The sequence below is a fragment of the Festucalex cinctus genome, chromosome 2 (genome assembly GCF_051991245.1).
Source record: "Festucalex cinctus isolate MCC-2025b chromosome 2, RoL_Fcin_1.0, whole genome shotgun sequence".
NCBI lineage: Eukaryota > Metazoa > Chordata > Actinopteri > Syngnathiformes > Syngnathidae > Festucalex > Festucalex cinctus.
In genome coordinates, this window is record NC_135412.1 from 18627862 (window position 1) to 18642135 (window position 14274).

At 42.0% G+C, this 14274-nt stretch overlaps 1 long non-coding RNA gene across 1 annotated transcript in view; it reads right to left on the reverse strand.

Moving 5' to 3' along the window:
- Positions 1-1161: 1161 nt before the first annotated feature.
- Positions 1162-14274, reverse strand: part of LOC144014999 (uncharacterized) — a 186197-nt gene continuing 173084 nt past the window's right edge. The window contains exon 5 of the long non-coding RNA XR_013282666.1: positions 1162-1237. This is a non-coding gene — a long non-coding RNA (uncharacterized LOC144014999). The remainder of the gene's footprint in view (positions 1238-14274) is intronic.

Below are 14274 nucleotides of genomic sequence, written 5' to 3' on the forward strand. Positions count from 1 at the left end.
GATAGCATACTTATTTTCACTTTACAGGGACTGTTTTATTGAATTCAACATTGACGCAAGACTTCTGTGTGGACCAATTATTGGGGTGCAGTCTGTCAAACTCCACCCTGAAAAGCCAAATAGTACAATTCATCTTGTTTTGCAACCCTTCACTTTTGAAATTTTGCTTTCAGTTTTTAACCAAACCAGCATTCATGTTTTTTGGAAGGTTGCCAGAGAATCCAGAGAGAACCCACATACCGTAAATACAGAAAGGACATCAACACTTGAGTTGACTCACATGTAAAACAAACAGCAATTAAACCTTGTTCAAAAATGAACTAAATAATCCAGAATTACTAATATTTAAAGAAAAAGAAGTTATGCAAGCGCCGGAAAATGGAAGAGTTGGCAGGCAAGCATGCAGACCGCCAAAAGGGGCGGACCCCGCGGCGTTTACAGGTAGGAACCATGCGGCTACAAGAAGAGGTAGGACGCCATGGTCGGAGTCCATATCCTGTGTGTTAACACGAGCTGCAGCCTCAGGGGGGAAAAGGCAGCTTTAATGGGGAGGCAGTCTGCCACTGGTAAACACATGCTGGAGCACATTGAAAACACTGCTGGCGAGGAATTAGGTCATTTGTGATAAGCATGAAAGCTGCAAAAGCTCACAATCATTTTGGCCCGCGCAATGAGGAAAGTGTCCCCGGTGAGACGTTTGTTCAGCTTGACGTTTCGTTTACCTCAACAGCCTGTTAGCTTCGACGTCTAAATCAAACCCTGCTTTTGTTTATTGCGGGGAAACACAACATCAGTTTTACAAGTAACTCATTGCACACAGCCTAATGGAAGAGTAAAAAAAGAAAAGGAAAAAAAAAATACTACTTTTGACACAGAGGTCCCCCGTGACTCATGCTGCAGATGTGGAGCCGAATCCAATGTAAAACTATCAATGAAATCATGATATTACATTTCACAGCAACATTCATACGCAGCGAATGAGCCTTGAAAAGAGTTGCATGAGCTAATAAGTTGGCCGGCTTGGGAGGTAGCGAGGTTAATGACAAAAGCAGCGGCTGTGCCGTTATTCGCAAAGAAAGAAAAAACATTTGTCACAACCTTTCGGTGGCTCATGATCCTTTCTGCAGATTCGTAGCAAGCGTCGTCATTCGTAGTCGAGTTGTTTGCCGAATGACAGCCAGGTCAAGGCTGGAGAGCAGAGGACACTTATGCTGCGTTGTGCAATGCTTCACTCCGGCTGTGTTTTTTAATGAGGAAAAATAGCACATGATATCATTCTTCAACAGTTACATCATTAAAGACAATTAAAAAAAAATTCTCACATTTACTCCTTCAATATATACATACTCCTCTCTTGATTTATCAGTACGGCAGTAATATTTAGCTAGCTCAATACCACTTATTCATTTCCGACGCCAATATTTAATACTGAAGTTTCGAGAATCGGCCGAAATATACCAATTCGAAATTGTAAATAATCTGCTTGATACTGACATGTAAAAACATCACATTCACTGTACAACTATGCTTTACACGATCAGAATTTTTCAACGAGTTTGAAAAAATTATCACCAATTCGATCCGAAGATATAATAATATAATAATTTAAAAAACTTTTATATTTACTCTACAGTCAACCGATGCCATTCACGTAGAATAGCTACTCACCGGCCCACGAATAGCGAAAACTGCCGTATAATTGATGTCAGTTGAAATGCATGGGGGCAAAAAAAAATCTCCAATAAATGTTGATAAACATTAAATATATCATGTAATGTCTTGTTTTGTGGGGCCGATCAATGATATAATTGCTGGTCGGGCAAATAAAGACTTTACAACTGATTTTTTTCATAAAATGCTAGATATTATCCGAACCCGAGCCAGCCGATCAGATCGGTGTAAATTCAACTACTTATATTCTACAACTATTCTGACCCCCTAAAGGAAGAAGTATAATACACTGAAGTCGTGTACCGTAATTTACGGACCGTTAGGCGTACTATGTATTATTAGGCTGACTATCAATGAGCTGGTCTATTTTAAAACAACATAAATACACATTGGGCCCACTTACCTTTGTGAATCATGTATGTTAAATAGTTTATCCAAATTGTACCGTACGTTCATGTATTACATTTAACACTATTACGCTACATTCAGACAGGGCACGCTTTTGCTTTTGTTCACCATGCAACTACACGGGGGGTTGCTTCGAGGAGGGGACCCGACAGACGAAAACCAAGTTTGAAGATTATGACCAATCTGGTGACCAGTGATTGTGTGATTACTTTGGCTATTGCTAAATGCTATCTTGGGTGACAGTTCAACAGCTGGAAAGAAGTCACTGCAGCATGTCACGCAAAGTGAAGTTGATTCATTGTTATTCCGTGTGCCTATGGAGTTCCTCATTGTATGCTAGAAATCAGCTGTCAGATGCTATGTGGTCGCTTTATTTTTATTTCTCTCTCTGTTTTATGCTTCAGTTGGGAGTGTCATTAAACAGCTTGAGGCCTCTTTTTTGATGAAATATGTAAAAAACAAAAAGGCCGTGATATCTCAAAAATGAGTTGGGTCACTTGTATCTCAATATTGTCCAGTTTGGGCATCAAATACAGGGGTCCCGTAACTAAAGGGCGGAGCAAGAGACAGAGGTCTTCATTCATTGGTCAACAGGGAATCATAACTTGTGTGTCGTTAGGAAGGATATAAAAAATCAAATCACAATGTAGCATTATAAAAAGATATTGTGGTTTGTGGAGAAAGATTGGAAAGCCAATTTTGTTTCTTGTTTTTGGATGTGTATTCATCCGTGCATTTTCTTTCACTTATCCCCTTCAGGGTCATGAGGAAGCTGGAGTGTTCGCCAGCTGACTTTGGGCAGGACGGCCTGGACTGATTGCCAGCCAATTGCAGGCCACAGACAGCCAGTCACTCTCAAATCCACAACTAGGCCAACTCCGTTCACCAAACACGCATATTTTTGGACTGTGGGAGGAATCTCACACAAGTGATTGCATGTAAAACCAAAACAAAAAGCAAAATCCAAGTCAAGTCTTTAAAATTTGCATTTCATTCACGCCCCCCCCCCCCCCTCCCCCCTATCTTACTTACTTGATTGATTTTAATACATTTAAAAATAAATAAATAAATAAATAAAGCCGAAACATTCTACGACAGCGTATTAGGGCCACGTAGAAAGAAATATATATAGTTTTTTTTAGAGGGTGGAGGCAATACGATGAGAAAAAATAGTGGCAAATTTGCTACTTTATAAACTGGCAACAATGATATTGGTAATCTCTGCTAAAGCAATTAGTATCGCTTTGTTTGAAAACCCGACCGAAAAATACATTTTTACGAGTTCTTCCACTGTAGACATTTTGCAAACTGTGACTTGTGTAGTGTGACACATGCGTTTCCTTTCTGCCGGCACTACACTTGACGCAAACAACCGCGCAAATTTGCCAGTTTTTTTCTCATCATATTAAAAAGTGGCAAATTTCCCCCTTTTTTTATCGTCTTATTAAAAAGTGGCAAATTTGCCACTTTTTTTTCTCGCCATATTGCCCCCGTCCTCTAAAAAAAACTATATATTTCTATGTGGCCCTTATACGCCGTCATATAAAGTGGCTCTTGCATCCATTTCTGAATGTGACCATCAAAGATTTGTAAAAGTTTGGACTTCTCTGACTTGTGCTTATAGCTGTTGTGGTCCCCTTCCATGCTTAATTCATTGCTGGGTTACACTCTGATGAAGTCACTCTATTTACGTAGCAAAAAAAAGAAAAAAAATATTCAAGTCTGTTTTTACTGTTCAGTGCTGTAACTTGAGGAGTCCAACTCAACAGGACTGCGTGACGGAAACATGGCTGAAGACACCGCAAGCTTCTTTAGGCACTGGCAAAGGATTGTTTCTAGGAAAAAAAGTTAGGTGAGAACCGGTTGCAAGGTGTGCATGCAGGGACGGCATGGCATGGGGGGTGGAGGGCATACGAGGCTCTTTCCCCAAGAAGTGCTAACTTGGACAGTGGGAGGAATTTTCTGTGGTTTATCCACCAAGAGCAGCTCCATCTGTATAAACCTGGGACTGCCAAATTGTAGGATCCACGCACACACACAAAGCAAAGGTTGCCAGAATGTTGACTCCCTCAGTCCAAGAGGAGCTGAGAAACTTAACTCCCTCATTACCTCCTCAGATAAGGAGAGCTCATAATATGCTGATAACAAAGAGTTACAAGAAAACACATCAGCGCGCGGATGAGAAAAGAAGCCGCATGCGTGTGTTTTGAGCCGGAATTGAGAAGGTGGCTTCCTCCTCCTGCAGAGTACTTGAAGCCATTGTTCCACGCTGGTTGCGCTGAGCCTCTCTAATGACAGTGGTGTGGAGGCAGACAGAGGTTATGTAAAGTGTCAGTTGCAGTCACAATCCACTCCATTTAGACGTGACTCAGCTGGCCCACGGCCTGCCGCCGTGAGTGCGTGCGTGCGCGATGAAGACGACAAAGGAGCACAAATTGAAGAAACACAAAATGCTGTTTGATTTTCGTTTCCATGCTGAGGAGGTCACGGTGAGCTTGTGACCTCCCAAAGTCGGCCTTTTTAAAAGCTTTGCGTCTCATATGTAAAATGACGCACTCACTGATTACATTCGCATGCTTGCTCAGGTTAATCTGCTCGAAATTGAGAGGATATGCAAGTGTGTGCGCGTGAGAGGGAGAGCATTAATGTGACACACACACAGTGGCCCCTCAGTTTCCCAGCAGTCCTTATGGCAGAGGACTGACATCTTTCCACAGGATGTGAGACCTGTGTGATCATCCATCACAGCTCAGACGTGTGAGGAAAACTCTTCAGCGCCTCCTTTCGCCCTTCACTCAGTATTGCTCACAAATACACTTTCTGGACACACACAACTTCAATAGCTTGTGTCTCTTTAAAATTTTGCTCTCCTTTCACCACGGGGGCAGGGTTGTACTCTGTAAGTCACTGGGCTGTCCCTGGCACAGACTCACTCACACACACACACGCACGCTTAAAGCGCGCCATGTTTATGAGTGGAGCTGGCTTTCTTCCCAGAGCCTTGGGGCTGCACGGCCCCAGCACCGACTCGCTTAACCCTTCAGGAGCTTGCGCAGATCCAAGAGAAGGCCAAAACAGGAGCGTCAGATCAGTACGTCAAAACTCTGCCTTTGTGTTCAAACGTCTAATAGAGTCTTTTCATTCGCGCCAACAAACATTATTTCCATGAAAGCCTCAACGGCCCAAGTTTGAAAAGTGAGCTTTTCCTTTAACGCTCAGCACAGCACGAGCAGTTTAACTGTTTGGGAACACTGAGAGCGCTGATGAACAATAGAGAAATATTCTTTCATAATGTAGATGATCTTTCAGCCTGTTTTGAAGACAAAAAATAAGACTAATTTTGGTAAACAATCCTGGAATTTTGACAGCTGATGACAGTAGTTAACTCATTCACTCCCAGCCATTTTCACAGAAACAATCCTGTTCCCTCCCGGCTGTTTTACTGGATTTTGACTGATTTTGCAAGAATATTGTGTTTAAATTGTGATTAAAGTCTTTTCTTTCATCAGGAAAAAAAAGTATGTTTCTATCTGTTTCCGTTTTGCAGCAATTAGCATTAGAAGAGAGCTAAGTTTCATCAGTTTTCACAAATCTATTTAAAATTGTAAGTAATTGAGCTTTTTTTTCTAGATGCCCCTGGTTGATCTCCTTTGCTCTGCTGCCACCTGCTGGCCGTTTGTGTAATAACTACCATTTGTGCAACCGTTCTTTGCAGTTGAGAGGCTGCATCAAAGCCTTCTGTATGCTCTAGCATAAAAAATAAAATAAAATAAAAAAAACACGTAAAAATACGTCTTTGTGACACTTAGAACATTAAAAAAACGTATTTATACGTTATTGGGAGCAAATGAGTTACAAGTGAATTTATAAATTTTATTGATAAACTACTTAAAAAAAATAACTATGATTAATTTTGGTGTACAACCCTGCAATCTGGTAGACAATGCTGGAATTTTGACAGCTGATGACAGTAGTTAAAAGTGAATTATAATTTATATACATTTTATTGATAAACTACTTTTAAAAAGTTAGGTTATTGCTGTTCTTCACACATAAAAATTAAGATTAATTTTGGTATACAATCCAGCAATTTTGGAGACAATCCTGGAATTTTTACAGCTGATGACAGTAGGTAAAAGTGAATTATAATTTGGATATTTCATTGATAAACTACTTTTAAAAAGTTAGGTTATTTCTGTTCTTCAAACACACCACACATACATATATACGTGGTGGCTCCAGGAATAACATCCGACATCCATTTGCAGAAGAGCACAATACCGTTTAACAATCTGTAGTAAGGCGCCGTGCCACATGGTGGTGAATGTTTGTTTTTGTTATGCCAATGCAACACTTCTCGTTTTGCCTTCAGTGTGTTTTATGCCATGGACCTGAGCGGCCGTGTACACGATTGTATGCTTTCGTGATGCGAGATAATGCCAGGAAACATCCTTTTTGTCTTTGAATAAAGTAAGTTACATGTGGACATTCAGCCCATTTTCGCTCTCTATTTTTGGCTATCCATGGCTGTACTACTATTACACGCTACTACCGGAAAAAGCTAAGATCATGTGCAGAACCCTCAAGCTCCCAGGAAATTTACGATTGGATTTGTAACTTAATATGGCTTATTTTCTGTAAAATAAACAAAAATATGTCCTAAATAGTACGTACATGAAGACTTATACAGCGCTTTATCTACAACATACGGTGTCCAAGGCGTTTTCAAAACCCGACATTTATTTGAAAGCTTATAGTAATCAGCAGATGCATTGCTGCCACATTGTTCTAAATACAGAATAGTTTTTCTTTTACGTTTCAAACGGCTTACCTTAAGTAGAATCATCCTGATGTAGTCTGACTTAGAAAAGCCAACCAGGCTGCATCAGGTAATGACCACAAAGCACTTTGGACCACCTCGCAGACAGCATCGACGTTTAAGGAATGTAAGGCCACTGAGAGCTGATGTAAAGTGTGTTAAGTGCGATGGGCACGGTGACGGATGCTTTGACCTTATCGGCATCATCTGCAGAATTTGACTGTGAAAGATGATGGACCTGCTCTCTGTTCCCTGCAAAATAGATCCCCAAGGCACTATAGCTGCCTCAATAACCATGTCAGCTTGGAGGCAGGGCTATTGCCCTCCCACCTTTACCAGAGCATAAACCTCTCGAACCATCCCGAGAGGGTGCAGGCTAATAATAGGATATGGATGTGATTGTATGGAAATGATAGTCCAGGACAAAATTAAATGGCAGTCAAATGTATGTTAAACACTACATGCGCCGGCTGTATACGCACCAACAACAGAGGAAGTGCAAGAAAGAGTTTGGGGTATTTTGACTATAAAAGTTGGAAACACCTGAACTCATCATGGCTGGGTAAAAACAAAAAAACAAAAACAAAAAACAGTGCATGTAATCACACTGGACGACATGTGCACACAAACTGTAAGTACAGTTGCTGAAGGGTATTCTGTAATTCTAGTGTGGGTTAATGACTCTCCAAGGCACACTGGAGAAGACGTTAAAAACTCGAGCTGTGATTTACTGTGCAGCGATGCAAGCTGGGGCACGACCCAAAGTGTCTCGCCATGGCACAGACAAGCATGTCGTTCTATAATGTATGGACGCCAGCACACACAATCCTAAAGACAAGCCAGGATTTAACAAATACGATATTCAGAATATATCGTGTTTAAATTAAATATTGTTGCATATGTTTGCTTAAGTTCCCAATATACTTTTTCAAATAAAATTTCCTCTGATTGGTTGGTCCAATCCAAAGCAAAGCTGTAGAATGATGAGTTATTGATGAGCCTTTGAAGTTAAAAATGATTATGCTATGCAGTTACTATGTCCCTGGTGATGATGTTTTGCCGTATTAGCCACACTTAGTTTTATACCGCACCAAGTTTTATACAGTTACTATGCTCCTTATGATCATGTGATCAGTTGCTATGCAAGCTATGTGTCTATCTTGGTTCGGTCATAGCTGGGCTTTACTCTGTCATATAGAATTGTGTCTTACCTTAGCTGGAGTTTCTGAGTGACAATTTTGTCAGTATCTTGAGATTTCTTAGCCGAGGTTTCCCACAGCATGTTGAGGTTTCTTCTATGTCTACTGCATCCAGCACTGTTCGCTTAGTCGAAGTTTCTTTGTCAAGTGTATTTTAACAGTTCCTGAACAATTCAGGTTTATATCTTTTTCCTAAGGCACTGGTTGCTATGGACATTTGAAAGATGCAAGTACTCAAACTTTAAACCCCTTTTTCTCACAAACAGGGATTTCTACCTTCCAACATTAAAATTGCTGTAACTTTGTCAATTTTTGAGGTACATCCACGTATCATATATATCATTTTAAAGTGAAATAAGTCTCTCAATTTCTCAATTTTGATTTTTTTGGTACGTGGGGACCATTTAGCCAGAGCCGCCGGTCACATTTGTATGCTAGGATACTTCTCGACATGAGCTGTGTTATAGATGAGCTATATTTGGTTTTAGAAACTGGCAGATTTGATGGTTTGTTTTAAAGTTTAGTTTAGTTTAGTTTATTCATTTTTTCCTTTCGGACACATTACAGTTTACATCAATCACATCACATCATTTGCAACATTGACATCCGAAAGAAGGGCTGACGGGTAGAAGTCGAAGCTTATTCGAGTTAAGCACTCCCAAAACCTTGTAAAGATTTCAGTCCAGTTCCCAGAGCATTGCCCCACACCTGCCTTATACCCTCCATGGTAACATGCACAGGGTACTTGGCCTGTGGAGAAGAGTGAATGAGGAGGGCTGGGAATGACAGCTCAGGCACAAAAAATGGACCATAAAGGAAACTAATGTGGTGGTGAGAAAGAGAGCGGAAAAGATAGAGGATATAAGAATTGATGAAAGGAGGGAAAACGAGTAGGTGGAACGGATGCAGTTCTGACAAATGAAAGCGACAGAGAGTTATGCCCCCTCTCATTTTAAAAGTTAGTTGAATCTCTGGAGGTTTAATTGAATTTGAAATGAGGCAGGAGGCAGAAAGTTAGCGGAAGCTTCTAGAAGCCTTGGCGCCAGAGATGAAGAACTGGTGAATGACAGGAGAGAAGGTGCCATAAAGTGTCGTACAGATGAATCCTGCGTGAGGCGGAAAAGGTTCGACCAGATACTCAGGTAAATTGATCTCATGGGAGAGTGAGTACTATTGGAATAAAAATGGAAAACGGAAATCAAGCAATGGAAATGCAGATGAACGACAGGAAAAATTAAGGCAAGGGGAACATGGGATGAGGTTAGAGGGTGGACAGAGGCACAGCTTCCAAAAACTGAAGAGCGTTTGGTTGGGTCTGGCCTGACGTGCAAGGTTCACTCCAGAGCAAACAGAAGCGAACAAAGAGGCCGCTGTCCGGGTCAGGGTGGGTCGGTCAAGGGGACAGCAACGGCGACATGTGAAATGTGACAGTTCTATTTTGGGTTTACACCGCAGGAGCCCTTCCCTACTCAAAACATGGTGTCACGGTCAGGGGTCAAGGGCAGGGCTGGTGGGATCTTGAGTACATTTACAGATTGATTTTACTGTATGAGGTTATGGAATTAAATAATGTTATGTTCTTTACTGGTCCATCTCAGGGAGGCAATGAAAAGAAAAAGAACTAAAAGAGAGTCTACAAAAATACAGCCCTTAATTTGAGTATTTGAAGACCATAACATAACTATGTCAATTTTGTGTTTTGACGCTACAGCATACCTTTTTTTCATTTGCTTTTGCATCCACACCACACTGCAAATCTGTGAAACATATGTATCCCAAAAAGTTACCTACACACTTAAGATGAATTGCAAAAGGGTTCTTAAGGGGAGAAAGTGTGCAGTTTCTACTCCTACACAGTAAATTCCGTTGATTTAATTTGACTCTACTTAGAGTAAATTTGACCATATATAGAGTGAGACCAAACAGACTCAGTTTTAGAGTAATATTTACACTTGGAAGAGAGTAAAATAAAGAATTGAAAAAAAAAAGTCACTCAAGGTTTGAGGTACGAACTCATGACCTTCAGCTTGTGGAGACTGCCACACTAGCATCTGAGGTATGCCCCTCCTACTGTTTGCTTATCTCCAAGAGGAGCTAAAACTATAGTTTTTGGTCTTGGAGTTCCGACATGAGCGATATACTAACACACACCAGGAGCTGCGTGACTCGGAGTAGATTGCTGTCTCCCAAGCTGAAGGTTGTGAGATTGTTTTTCAACCCTTGAGTGACTTTTATTTATATTTTTTTCAATTATTTATTTTACTGTCTTCCAAGTGTAAATCCATCCATCCATCCATCCATCAATTTTCTTGATCGCTTACTCTTGACAAGGGTCGCGGGGGGGTTGGAGCCTATCTCAGCTGGCTTCGGACAGTAGGCGGTGCACACCCTGAACTGGTTGCCAGCCAATCGCAGGGCACACAGAGACAAACAATCATCCACACCTAGGGACAATTCAGAGCGCCCAATTAACCTGCCATGCGTGTCTTTGGAATGTGGGAGGAGACCCACGCAGGCACGGGGAGAACATGCTAACTCCACCCAGGAAGGCCGAAGCCTGGACTCGATCTTGCGTCCTCAGCACTGGGAGGCGGACATGCTAACTAGTCAGCCACCATGTCGCCCCCAAGTGTAAATATTAATCTAAAATTGAGTTTGTTTGGTCCCACTCTAAATAGAGTCAAATTTACTCTACAGAATTTACTGTGTACCCGTACAAGTGTTGGGCATTCTACAAAATGGTCGTGAGAACCAGCTTTTGACAAACTCATTCTCCGATTGTGAAAATCCAACCCCTCCCCATGCCCCCACCTGCACTCTGGTTTGGCCCTAGCAGCATGCAGGCAGAGGGGCTGATTATGCAGGCAGCTGTCAGCCCTCTCAGGTGAGGCCCCCCCAGGCGACAGTTCAACCGCGTCAGACTCAGGCTACGCCGTCGAGCCTGACAGTCGTACGAACAACACAGAGAAAAGAATGCTAATGGATCAAATCAGATGAGCGCCGAGATGAGAGGCGGGCGCGCAGAGGAGAAGAGGTGAGCGCTGGCAGGCAATCCCGATCAGCCGTCATTCAGGCGCGGCCTGGTGATTGCGTCTATTTGTTGTGCATGTCGGAGACGGAAACGCCGGCCGCCCAGGATGATACCCCGAGTCTCTGACATGTTTTCCCTCCTCGCCGCCTTGAAGTTTGCGAGATGAAGGTGCGGGCTGGCACAATGCGATGGATGGATGTGCGAGGCTATATACAGTGCAGCACATAGATCTTTTATTCTTCCAGTGAGCACGCCTTTTATCAAACTGCTGTAACTCCACCTCCCTCTTTGACTCTCTGCCTGCCTGGGAGCCAGAAAAAGGCAACGTATAAAAACTTAGCGCCGTTTCCTTTTCGGAATAATGCTGAGTTCAATATTATGTTGTTTTGAACTTCAGGCTCAGCGCTTGCCTCCTCTCCGCTGCGGGGGAACTCCTTCATGATGAGAGAGGAAAAGCTTTAGCGCCAACACTTACGGGCAGTCAAACAGCCTCGTGTGCGGTGGGAACCGGGAATTTGCGATTGAAAGGTAGCAAGCCGAAGACTGCCGCTCGCCTTCTTTCCCTTGGTTGCTGCTGTTCGTCTTTAAACGTCTCGTTGCGTTCGCTTTCGCGGGACTACAGACGAAACGTTAAAGCCTACATGTGCATGTGTTCCCGCCGTGAATGAATAATGTATCCTGACAGCACAGACAGATGGATATATGATCACCAGCTAAAGACGATTGCCGTGACACCGAACCAGGAAGTGCTTGTCAAGTCGGGTTACAACCGTCGACCTTGAATCCAATGTAGATCTCTTTCAGCCTTGTCTCCGTTGTCAGACATCATCAGCGAGCGAGAAAGTTGTACGTTTCAAATGAGAAGAAAATTAGCTGAACTGGTGAACTGCCATGTTTCCTAAACTTCAGCTCAAATAGCTTCAAACCCAAACAGCTTGACACGACGTCAGCCTCCTCCTCACTCCATCCCCGGCAGATGGCTTTAATTAATATAGACATGATAATGAGATTCCCCGCGATTAATACGCACAGCATTTATGGATTTAAGTGCGACAGATTCCACATAATGTGATTAGCAGCCGTTGGAGTGAGGGCATCTGGCAACGGAGTTGAAATGGAGGAGGGCGGCCAGCGTTTATTTCCTACGTGGATGTGAGGGTTAAGGAATGTCGAGATGGCCTGTTGGAACTTGTTTATTTGATGATGGATGATCGGTGTTTAACTTCTTATGCAATCTGAGCCAATTGCATTGAGAAAACGGGAAGAGCTATTAATATCACGATGAACACTCTTTCACTTTCTGACCTTCATTTTCATGTGACTTCTGTTTCACAAAAAAAGTAACTATTAAAAAGAGCAAGCAAAATGACTTATGGAAGTGATAAGACGTCTATTTTGATGGTTCCTCAAGAAGAAAGCCTATTTCAGTGCATTTTCATGTGACTAAAATTACATTAATCCATATTGTAGTGTATAATCTTTTCTGTTCTCTTTTGTTGCCGTGTTGATGACACTAAGATGGATAAATTGAAGCCATATGGTGCACACTCTGAGGTCCTCTGTCCAAACCTTCTGCCTCCTTTTTTACTCACACTGCTACAGTGATGATATTTCTATCAATGAAACAATTTTAAACCTATACCTATGTATATAAACTAAACGAAAGCCTGCAAAAACAAAACCTGAGTACAAAGTATCCAATATTTTACTGACTAGTAGCATAGGTAATCTGACATATATCAGAAATTAGGGTTCTATTATGCAAATTGCCAGACTTTGCATCACATTCTTGCAAGGACGAGGAAAGTAGATGTGATGACAAGGGTACAAAGTAACAATGTGAGACTGAGGGAGACACCACTTTCTATACGGCAGGCATCCATTTTTGATTCTAATGCATTTGCCGTATTTCTCGTCTTTGCCGAGGTATTCATCTGTGGTGGCATCACGAAAGGGCAGAAGAAGAAGAAAATACACTTGAGGTGAATTTATCTCAGTGCTGTTCACCTTCAGAAGATCCCTAAGATGAAGTCTTGCAAGATATCGTGATAGCTCGAGACATGAGTTGGAGCTGTAAGTGGAAATGTGACTCATATTTGTAGTTGATTTCCAAATTGTGCAACCTTTAGTCTATTCAACTTTGGAGATTCCACTGGAATTAAAACTATTGAGTTGTGGTATCTTTTGTGATTTACAAATTAGGTTGACATTTCACATGGAATTTTTACCCGATAGGCTTTGCTTTCATTTAATTGTTGATGATGTTGACAACAGGATGCAGGTTAATCTTTGAGTTACATCAGGAGATATATCTTATAAGAGAACATTTATAATCACATTCTTACCAATGAAATGTCTATATCGCACTTCTCCCAGACTTATTAGTACAACAGTGCGCCACACATTGAATTTTCGGTGTAGAAACCGAAAACAAGATCAAAACGCCAAGGAGACAGCAATGTGAGTGGCAACGTAAGGTGGCTGCCAGTGAATTCATTTCTCAATACGGCGGGTAAACTGCATTGTTAGTCCATAATACCATATAGATCCATGGTCTGTCCGTATGACCTGGCACCAAATATGCCATGGACTGGCAGAGTATGTTTTTAACGTGGTTAATCAAATTATTTCTATAACTATCTGAGTAATGATGGTCACAAGTGTGTGTACGCAGTAGCAAAGTGGGAGTAGACCAAAGTACATAGAGCGGAGTGGAAAATACTACAGCCAGCTCATCATTCAAAATGAGTTTTCACTCCGAGACATGGTCATTGACACACACAAAAAAAAGCAAAAGTTTGGCAACTGAAAGTGAATCAAGGGAGCAAAAGCAAACAGAGGAAGGAAAGCGTGGGATGGGGAGGGAGAAAGTGGAGGAGGGAAGTTGACAGGAGAGGAAAAGGTAACGGGAGAAGGGACGAGGAGGTGAAGCGGTAAGAAGAGTTCGGACGCTCTCCAGTAAAAACACAACGTCACATGCAACATGTTTGTGAAAAGTGGGGAGCGCTTTCTCTGATCCACTTCTACTTGTTGACCAAGAGTGCCCGGACCTTCTGGTTCATGCCCTCAAGAACCTCTTCAAAAAGGGGCTCAACTGTCACTATAAAATGACAAACAGCAGCAAGATCAGCAAGAAGTGGAGATTT